Here is a 9,326-nt window from a genome sequence, read left to right as displayed (position 1 = left end):
GAAGAGAAGAGAAGAGAAGAGAAGAGAAGAGAAGAGAAGAGAAGAGAAGAGAAGAGAAGAGAAGAGAAGAGAAGAGAAGAGAAGAGAAGAGAAAGTAGACAGAGTTCACAGAGACATGGCTCTTTGGCTAAAAGCAAAGAGACTGCAGAGAGGTAAAAAGAAGTTAGAAAAATAGAGCAGAGTAACAAAGGAGAGAGGCTTTAACTTTCATGTCAGTAAGTCTAGGGTATTTTGTGTTTGGAGGAATGCAGTATGTATCAGCTACATTGGGGAAGTCTAAGCAAGAGAACACAGAATAATACTTGTGCTTTAGAAAGACTGCTCTTCACTTCTAGGGAAACGGATTTAGCTTGCTCAGTTTGTTCACTGTATTTCTCTTTCTGGAGTTCCTATGTATCAGACAAACATAATATACAGAGCACCTACCAATAGGACCCCATCTTCCTGCCATTTCCCTACCATGGGACTAATGAGAGCCCTCTGTAGGAACCTTTCCTGACAATCCCCATGAGCAGTGGGCGTAGAACACTTAGCTAGTTTGTCCTTGTCATCTTTCCCATGGGGAAAAATGTCTCCTAAGAGCCTATGAAGTCTTGCTGCATAAACAAGCAATTCACCTTTAGTATTTTGCCTCTGCAAAGCAGTTTGTCAACAGGATTTCTCAAAGCACTAAAAAACATGCATTTCTCAAAACATTTTCTTCCATGTGGTAGAAATGCAAAGCACTAGAGAAAGGAATTGAACTTGCTTTGGCCTCTCAGTCATGAACAGATCCTGTAAATGAAGTCTCTGTCCATCTTGAGTGTCCACACTGGGCAGGGCTGGACATCTCATGGATGATGTTGAACATTTTGAAAGAGAGAGCTCAATGCTTAGGCCATTGTACTCTCGAGGATACTTAAGTAACAGTACCAGCTCAATTTTCTGTCATACATGGCTACAGCCATGAGCAAGGAATCTAGGGAATCCACAGAAATTAATGAGGCCAGCCCACAATATAAACTATATGAGAAGAACTTCTGTGGATATCTGTGTGTTCCATTTTATGTAGACCACCAGGCAGAAGGCAAGGTCACACTGGCACACTCTTGATTCCTAATAGGCACCCAGGTTAAATGTATTATCTATAAAAATGATACATAGTATCCACGCTTGCAGAGTGAGCATAACCTCTTGTATTGGGAAGATCTTGCCCTGTCAATCACAGAGTTCAGCCACAGGAATTTTCACAACTCTTCCCCAAAATGTAACTCACACCAACACTAGGACCCCATTTCCTCCATACCCAGAGCTTGCTAATTTTAGATAAGACTTTCCCTCATCCCTGTATATTCAACACCATTCCTATTGGAGACATCCATACCTATGTGGGCCCTGGTACTTCAGTCATAACCTTTCATTTGTTTTGTTGAGCCCAACTTTTCCCATCCTACTTTTGCTGTGCTGTGAGTGTGGATTTTCCTTCCCTGCAGCTTGCCTGTTTCTTCTGAAGCCCTGAGAATCTTTGTTAATTGTCTGACTTAACAAGTTCACCGTCTACAAAGTATATTGCTATTATGAATCATTTTCTAATCAACAAAATGAATTCCCTAGGTCAGTAAAGAGAAACAAAAAGATAAGAAGACACAGGTGTCTCATGCCTCAGCTACCACTTCCTCTGGATCCATGGAGAAATGTCCTGTTTTGTTACAAAATTCTTCCAAGATTAGCTCACTTATTCTCCATTTCCACATCCTTTAGATGGGTAAGCCAGTCCATCTCCAACCTCTATTCTTGCCTGGGAGAGATAAGGTATAGATTGGGGAAACAATGGGGGAAAGAACACCGCATATTAGAGTAAAAGTCCTGCATATCTGCGGCTCCAATTCCATTCTGTCTCAGGATGGTCACATTATCAGCAAGACATGAGGATGATTGCTTTGCAAAGCTACCCAAGAGAGGCCAAATACTCATGGAGACTCTACCAGTTAGTAGCTAAGTGATTTTTTTTTTTTTTTTTTTTTTTTTTTGGTCCAGAGATATTTTTCTTGGCTTGGCTTTTCTCCTTGAAAAATGAAGGGGTTAGGAAAGAAAATGAGCCTTTAGGTAAAGACATGGTTATTTCTGTCCCTGATGTTTTACTGTGTGTAACATTTTGGATGTTACTAGGTTATTTTGAGAAACTGGTAACATTGTGGATAAAATGATAGTGTTTAGAAATTTTAAGAATCCAGGGATGCACAGACAATGTGTTCTCCTCATTGGGATTCTTACCCCCACTTTAGAAACCCCTCCCCTTTTATTCTGTAAGCAATAGAAAATTATCCATCATACCTAGAATAGGCAAACAGTATCCCCCCAAATCCCCCATACTTGCACATGAATTAAGTCTGTCTTATGATCTAAATAGGCCCTATTTTCACAAACTCAATTATGTCATCTTCATCAATAACTTATTAAAAATCCATCTGTATTTATTTTTTAGTTATCTGCAAATAGTATAATGTTATCAATTCCAAGGCACTCTGGTCAAATAGATCAAGGTTGCCTAGAAGTGAGGGAAAGCAGAAGCCAGTCTGTCACTACTATGACGACCTTAATGTCTCCATCTATTGTGGCTGTCATGTACTTGCACATGAGGTTCTGTATGAACCTAAAGAGAACAGATTTCCCTAGGAAAAAAAAATGGATTCTGACTCATGAATTTATAAGCAGATTCTCATAGTAACCCAAATGAAGCACTGTTTTAGAAAGCTCTATTCTGCTATCTAACTCAAATAAGTTGGTCTTTTGATGAATTAATGCCATCGTATTGACTTTTTCGCTCCATACTGGTTTATTACTCAAATAAAATGTAGCCATAATAGGATAGAGTGACATCTAAATAAAAACAAAACAATTCAAAAATATTTAATATAAATGTTAAGGAATCGAGGACTTTGGTTGTGGGTTAAAAACCTGTCACATAGCATTTGATTTGGTGGCCATCCTATTTATTGGCAGGTGCTATGCATATAAAGTATTTTGATATTTTGAAAACTTTATCAATAAAACCAGGCAAATTATTTTGATTTCTCATTATTTGACTGGTGTTTTCACTCATCTCAGAAAATTTGGCATACTTTGTTTTTCATGCGACTGCACTCCACACTATGATGCCTTGTGTAAACTAATCCAAAACATCTGCCCAGTACTTTGTGCTCAAAAGCTCTACAATAGGATATAAAATAAGGTAAAATAGAAAATCTGCATTCTGTGCTTAGTTCTTCTTAAACATCAAGGAGTTGTTTTCTATAACCAGTTTCAAGCACATCCTAAGATAAATAAATGTGAGTAGCATTACTCCAAAACTCCAGCTTGTGGAAGCCATGTATTCAGTCAGTATATCTATAGAGTCACTAAGTTCCCACTGTGCAGAATTTCCGGTTGACTGGCACTGGATGCCCTCAGTAAGCATGCCTCCCAGGACTGATAGACTTGTAGCTTCACACTACCTGAACAATGAGGCTAGGTTTGAGCATATGATTTGTTTCAGCCAATGCTTTCTCTGTACTTCCGATTTGCTTACATCAGGAGCTTAAGAACTGTTCACACTGTGTGCTCTCTTGAACACTCCATCTCAGAAGCTAGTTATTTTAAGCTATGTCTAATTTGATAGCGGAGTGAGAGAGTTCTGATACAATGAAAGATCATCTTGAGAGGCCTTGGCCCTAGCAAGCTTCCCACCTTAATACAATGGCATGAGTGATCTCAGATATTCCATACAGAATAGAAAACACCACAGATATGCCTCCTAACATGAGAATCATAAGAATTAAGTGTTCTCTTAATTTCTAAAGTAACAGAAAACTAAAAGTAAACTTATAGGTTTAATTTCATATTTTAATTGATATAGATATGCGTGCAATGTATATACACCTACATCGTAAAAAGTAATATAATACATACAAACACCATGATAAGAAAATGACTTTTATCATTGTTTCAGTTAACAGTGAGTCCAAACTCTAATGTGTCACCTTTCTAGGGGAAGTTAACATCTTTTTCCTTAAGCCCTTTTCTAAATATTTGTAGTTAAAATAAATAAAACCCTCAATTAAATAATTTTAAAATGTAGAAGTATTGAGAATTTGAGCACTTAGAAGTATGAGCTTAAGGGATGGCTGAGTGGTAAGAAAATTTGCTGATCTAACATAAGACCCAAGTTCAGCTCCCACATGACTCACAGCACAATGTCATGGCTATATGTACCTACAGGTCCAGGAAATCTTATGGTCCTGCCTCAGTGGACCCATCCATATATATTTTTCAAATCCTGTAGTATACCATATAAAAGATGAAAGTAGAGGAAGCAGGCCTTTATTGAAGCCTATTAAGGTAAGGCTATTTCCTCTTAATAATGCCTGACTTTTTATAGATTTATTTAAATTTAGTTTCTTTTGTAATCATTTATAATATACACTGTTAAATAACTTTTGGTCAACTGAATGAAATTTAAGCTTTATCTCTGGTTTGGGTAGAAACGTGGATTTCTGGTAAAGAACAATGACATACCATTGTCCCCTCCTGTAATAGTTAATCCATATGGCCTGTCAATCATGTGAACAGGAAACATCCCCCATGAAGATGTCTGTCCCAGAGACTTTAGAAAATATATAGCCTGCCTAAACGTGGAGGTCAACACAATGGTCTCTCTGGTCCTTGTTACTCCACACTGGGAATCTTCTCCTTCACAATGGTCCCTTTGACTGTCTTTCCACTTTGCTGCCTTAAGGACACTTCACTAATCAACTGTGCTCTGTAGGTCTCTTCTGAATTATTTCAGCAAAGCAAGGAACTTACTTGAGGCCAGGGCAAGAGCCCAGTATCAAAACTAGCAGCTTTAGCTAATAAATAAAGGATTGGTTTCTATCAAGTATAAACTAACATTCATCTAATATTGTTTCAATGATTATTTCTACATTCTGAGAGATATGGTAGGAATTCTCATGGTTTGGCATATACCAACTCATCATAATAACTTCCAACAGTGGGTCAAGTTACTCTTTCTCCATTTAACTGGGAAAAAAAAAAAAACTAAAGACCAGAAGAAATGTTAAGATTCAAAGCACGCAGGTGAACAAGAATACTTCCAAGTCCCTGTTCACAGAATTCCCAAAGTTGAAATATTTTTCCATCGAGAGTAACAGCTAGTAAATATGTTTAGCTCTGTGGGCCATGAAGTCTTCATTGCAGGGGATCTGATTGTATCACAAATGGAGTCTCAAGCAGGAAGATGGATGTGGATGGGTAAGACAGTGTTTCACTAAGACTTTTTTATTAGATATTGTCTTCATTTACATCTCAAATGCTATCCAGAAAGTCCCCTATACCCTCCCTGCCCTGCTCCCCAACCCACCCACTCCCACTTCCTGGCCCTGGCATTCCCCTGTACTGGGGCATATGATCTTCGCAAGACCAAGGGCCTCTCCTCCCATTGTTGGCTGACTAGGCCATCCTCTGCTACATATGCAGCTAGAGACATGAGCTCAGGGGGTACTGGTTAGTTCATATTGTTGATCCTCCTATAGGGTTGCCGACCCCTTTAGCTCCTTGGGTACTTTCTCTAGTTCCTTCTTTAGAGGCCCTGTGTTCCATCCAATAGATGACTGTGAGCATCCACTTCTGTGTTTGCCAGGCACCGGCATAGTCTCACAAGAGATAGCTATATCAGGGTCCTGTCAGCAAAATCTTGCTGGCACGTGCAATAGTGTCTGCGTTTGGTGGTTGTATATGGGGGCTTGGAGTACCAGTAAGTCTTTATTTTCTCAGGGAAGAGAAGGGAAGGCAAAGCCAGCATGAGTCACGGAATGATTATACAATAGGAATACAAGGGCCCGGGTACAGTAAAAATCAACCAGGAAATAAAACACCCCAGGCAGGGCTGAGGGTCAACTAAGCCCCAAGGGGACTTAGTCTCCTGCAGTTCAGGAAGGAGATCAGGAAAGGACAGACAAGTACGCCCTTTCCCACCCTCCCCATAAATTCAAGATTTCTCACAAAGCTTTGGTTTCTAGCAGCAAACATGGAGATACATTTGTCTGTCTCCTAGTAACAATCTTGTGGCCTCTTTGACATACGTTTCTTGCACCGGCAATTAAGTTCCTGAGTGACTCGACTGTACATTCATAGTCCCTTTTCTGGTCTCCAGATTCTACTTCCTACATGGAAGACCCCACAATTGCATCTCTTCTCCTAAGGGTGACTGATTACATTGGCTTGATCCATCCGAAGGTGAATCACACCATGAAATAAATGGTCTTGCCGGAGAGAAGTGGTTCCTGCAATCCCTGCACAGAGGGGTCGAAGGTAGGAGGATAGCCAGGAATCTGAGGCAGTAGTAAGCAGGGATCCTCACAAGGATTCAAAAGCCAGCTTCTGGGGCCTGGAAGGATGGTTCAGTGGTTAAGAGCACTCACTGTTTTTCCAGAGGTCCAAGGTTTAATTTCTAGTACCTATGTGGTGACTGGCAACTGTTAGTAATTCCAGTTCCAGGGGCTAGTCCACACTCTTTTGAACTCTGTGGGCATGAGCCATGCACGTGGTACATAGACATACATGCAGACACAACACTTATACACATAAAATAAAATAAAATAAAATAAAATAAAATAAAATAAAATAAAACAAAGGATCCTGAGTCACTTGACATGAAGGAATGACTGTTAGCTATCCCCTTATCGTGTATGTTCCCTAGACATAAATATCGTTTTATCTTCTCTTCATTCACAAGATGGGATGTTGAAGTTAGATGGTGACTAAATGAATTCATACATGGGTGAGACTGAACATGTGGAAAATATTTATTAAAACGGTAAGCAGTGGCAAATATATTTAATATTTGAGACTGAGCATGAAAGGTATCAAATGACTCATTCAGAGATACTTTCTATCTGTAGAAATCAATTAAGCAAGATTTGGCTCTGATTGACACACAGTCCTTAGAGCTTAAGGGGCTGGGAAAAGGGGGGGGGGAGCATACCCACTCCTAGCAAGACAACATCTTAAGAACACACATAGAAAACAATCCTCGCCCCAAAATGCATATGCAACAATATGGGTTGAATGTGAATTTGTATACAGAGAAGAAAGAATGCAGAAAAGCCTTGCTGGTTTGCCCGGAAGGAATGGCCATTGTAACATTGTCGCCCTGAGTATGGCCAAGGGGATCAACTATAGCTGAACTTCTGCACTGGCCTAATTCCCTAGGTGAGACCAGAGAGTCCTACAGAACCAGATGCCTGTCCCCAGTGGGCCCGGGGATCAGAGCAGGGCCAGGGCTTCTGTTCTACTGGGCCCAGGGCTCCCTGAGAGACCAGGACTTCTGCCTCCATGGCTCCACAGCTCAGTGTGGGACTGAGGTTCTAATTTATAAGATCCCAATGGTCACTGTAGGACCTAAAGTTTATACAATAGTGGCTCTAGAGGTCACCTTGGGTCCAGGGTTCTAACTACAGTTTCTAGTCTGTACATAAATAAAGCCGGAAGCTTATCTTCAAATGGAGACTCGCTGAAATCTATTGGGTCCACGATGGTAGCTAGAGAGTGACTAGTAGCTTTCAGCTCTATTGCGATGCCACCTGCATTCTATATGGCACACCCCTGGGCACCATGACAGTTGACAATTGCCATAGCAACAACTAGATAAAATCTGAAAAGAGGGGAAATTCTGAATTCCTGGAAACTCTCTAGCCATTCCCAGGAAAGATAGGAGCACACACCTTTTATTTCTTATGCTCTGTTCACAGCTCATGGACTACGTGGGTAGACATGCATATGCATGCTCACCTTCCTCTGCTCCCATCACTATTAGGGTTAGGGTTAGGGGGCTAGGGGTTTAGGGGGCTAGGGTTAGGGTTAAGGGTTAGGGTTAAGGGGTTAAGTTAGGGGGTGAGGAATAGGGTGTGGCCAGGCCCCCTGACTATTGAATTGATACTCAGTTTTTGTGTTGCTGTTATTTTTGTCCTGTTTTGTTCTGTTTTTTACGGCTTCCACGGTTCCAAGAAAGACAAAAGACCCAATTTGGAGTTAAAAACTTGTTAACAGTGCAATGCAATATTATAAGGCAGCTTTGATATAAGCATCATGTATATACAATGTCTCCAAAGGAAGAGACTAGTCCTGTGGCATAATTAAAGCCATACAATTACCTCACCACACAAATACAAATGTTCCTTCTTAAGGAACATTTTAGGTGGAAGAAAATCCCTAAATTTTCAAAAGAATCATCTGAAATGCCTTATGAAGAAAGTAATAGAAGATAACTATAAGAATAACTCACCATTTATCAGTAACAATAAATCAATAACTAATAGAGAAAACTCATTAATTTATCACTGTTAATCCTCCCAGATTCTGGTTATTTATCTACATAGGACAGAGGCAGAGGGGTGCCTGAGGTAGATGAGAAAATATTAAAGAAAAAAATTTGCAGAAATAATTTCAAAAGCCCTTCTGTTTTCCAACAAGGGGGCATATCTGCCCCATGAGCCTTTGAGCTGTGCCTCAAACAGAACGAGCTATTAGGTTTCCAGTTCCAAGAAAATGGTTTCCCACAGCTCTGATTGCACAGGGCCCTCAGAGGTCTTGCTGCAGGTTTGGTTTGGTTTCATGATGATTCTCTATTTCCTGTTCACGTTTTTATTAGCTTTATAGAGATACATAAGCATGGAGGGTCAAAAGCGAAGGAAGAAACAGAAGGTGGAGTGAAGTTAGCAGCTGGAATTTAAGAAAACGGGATGGTACTCAGTTTGAGGGAGCTTGCCCAGCCAGTGAAGTCCAAAATCAAAACTGATGCCACAGGTCCATGCATCTCCAGAGTCGTAATTCCTTTTCCTCTGTCCATAAGGGCATGCCTTTCACTGTGTGACTGTTAGGAGCACGGAACAAAGCACACTTGAGGACAAAGGCATCTGTAAGTCTCTCACAGCTTCTGATCACAGGTATATGCTCAGTGGACATGTCAGGGTGTGAGGCCCGGATTCGCCATTCTCTAACTTTATAAACAGCCATCAGGGTCTGTGTCCCTTACTGTGACAGTAAAAATAGAGCTTACAACAGGTGGCTGTGTGTGCTTCTATCTTATTTACAAATAGATGAGAACAAACGAAGAAAAACTGCAATCAATAAGATTTTTACATAAGGGTGTAGAGCAGAGAGAGAGAGAGAGAGAGAGAGAGAGAGCAGTGTAGTGTCAAGCATATAGTCAAGCCCTGTTTCAACAACGGGTTACCATGTTTAGAAGGCATCCTTTTCTGTTCTGGACACAATACCTTTTAAGTTTGTACCTCCACATTTCCAGCCCAGAT

Source organism: Mus pahari, chromosome 18 (assembly GCF_900095145.1).
Source record: "Mus pahari chromosome 18, PAHARI_EIJ_v1.1, whole genome shotgun sequence".
In the NCBI taxonomy this organism is placed as follows: Eukaryota; Metazoa; Chordata; class Mammalia; order Rodentia; family Muridae; genus Mus; species Mus pahari.
The sequence above is the reverse complement of the archived record's forward strand: the minus strand, read 5'-3'. Positions refer to the sequence as shown.